Source organism: Hippopotamus amphibius, chromosome 5, assembly GCF_030028045.1.
Source record: "Hippopotamus amphibius kiboko isolate mHipAmp2 chromosome 5, mHipAmp2.hap2, whole genome shotgun sequence".
Taxonomy (NCBI): domain Eukaryota; kingdom Metazoa; phylum Chordata; class Mammalia; order Artiodactyla; family Hippopotamidae; genus Hippopotamus; species Hippopotamus amphibius.
Genome location: NC_080190.1, coordinates 78,947,309 through 78,949,169, shown reverse-complemented (window position 1 = coordinate 78,949,169; position 1,861 = coordinate 78,947,309). Strand labels below are relative to the sequence as shown.

Sequence of the window (1,861 nt, the reverse complement as noted above, 5' to 3'; positions counted from 1 at the left end):
TTTCTGTGACATAAACATTTTTCTCAGGCAATGTTACTAGAACAATCTCTTTATGAGGTTTTATAGTTTGGGGTAAATATGTTTTTTAAAAAACTTATCTCTATTATATAAAGTTGTAATACAAAAAATGATCTATAAGCTATATTTTCCAGGAAGGAGTTACTAAACTATATTCCTGCTGAAGAAACTTTCCTATTCAACTCTATGATATGGAATGAAAAGATATAATTAAAAGTCTTCTGATCAAAAAGCTTGAGATCATCAATGGAATGTTTAGTTTCCTCCACAGAGAGCCACCGGGATTTTTTCATAATCACCCTTAGTTTCATCCAGGATGGCTTGGCAGAGAGAAATGCCATACAGCTTCTGATAGCATGCTTTGATGTCATTCATGTCAGTTTTGGAACAGGAAACCATAATCCTGATCAGTATCTTATGACGAGCTCCAACACCCTTCATGGCCTGATGAAGTTTCTCAGCAAAGAACATTGGTTTGCTTGTAGCACCCTTCACAATAACTGTGAGGCATTTCTCAATGTCACCTTTCAGCTCCAGGTCCAGAACTTTTTTCATGTCATGCTTACTGTACTTGGAATACTTCTGAAACACTCTGCAAAGATGGGGATAGCTTCTGGTGGTCAGAATGGTAGTGAACACATTCACATCTGTCCCTTTTCTTCTTTCTCCTGCTTCATATAAGGCCCTGGCATCCGTATCAGCCAAGTCATCATTTATGGCAAGCTCCTCAGATCGGTCACCCTTAGCAAGAGAAAGCAAAGCCTTCTCATAATCTCCAGATGTGTCTGCGGCCCTGTCTTTAGCCAGATCTCTCTTTAGTTCCTCTCTATAGACTCTGTTAATTTCTCTGATTTCTCTGTTAGTTCTTGATGCCAAAATTTCATTCAGAGTGTCTTCATCAGTTCCAGGGCCCTTCATGGCAGCGCAGAGCTCATCAGCGTCAAACTGGGCTGGAGTTTTCAACAGAGCCAAAGCAGCTTCCTCAAGGTGACCTGTGAGGGCTTTCTTCAGAGCTTCATCCAGGGGCTTTCCTTTTTCCTGGAGATAGGCTGCTTTGATATGCTGATGCTGTGCACTGTTTCTCTTAGTTAGAATTTCAATGATGGTTGCTTCATCCACACCTTTAACTGTGATTGCTTTATGCAAGACCTCAACATCCGAGGATGGATTGAAGGTAGGATAGGGGCTCCCTGCTGACCCAGGACCACCTTTGGATGCTTTCACAGTTTTAATGTATTCCTACTCTTCATTGTCAATAAACCAGGCCTGCTTGAGGAATTCAGATACCATTGCCATTTTTGAAGGATTGTTTTTTTCACCTCCGTCCAAAGATGTAAAGAGAGATTCTTCTCAGAACGGTTCATGCTGGAAGTCTCTATCAATCTTTGATTCATATATTTTAAAGCTCTTGTGTTAGGTGCATGCATATTTAGTATTGTTATTTCCTCTCAATGAATTGATTCCTCTATCATTATGAAATAACCCTTCTATCCCTGGTAATATTATTTCTCCTGAAATCTACTTTGTGTGATATTGATATAAGTAATCTAGCTTTCTTTCCACTGCCTTTTATTTCCTGGTGGCCAATGTCTTAAATATACCATTGTCTTGTGTATTTTGTCCTCTTTGTAGATCTGGTTTCTGTCACTCTATCTTGGCTAGAAACAGAAGTCTCTCTTTGACTTTTTATCCCCATTTTATAGATAAGGAATCTGAGACTTAGAGAGATTAAGGCATTTGCCCAGGGTAGTTCAGCTTGTAACCAGGAAACCCACATTCGTGTATGGGCGGTCCAATGCCAGTGCCAGGCTGTTAAGAATCACTACATTCTACTGCTTCTGTG

General features: G+C 39.9%; 1 pseudogene; it reads right to left on the bottom strand.

Annotated features, from left to right (window-relative positions):
* Nucleotides 1-273: 273 nt before the first annotated feature.
* Nucleotides 274-1,314, bottom strand: LOC130854346 (annexin A1-like; annotated as a pseudogene).
* Nucleotides 1,315-1,861: the final 547 nt, after the last annotated feature.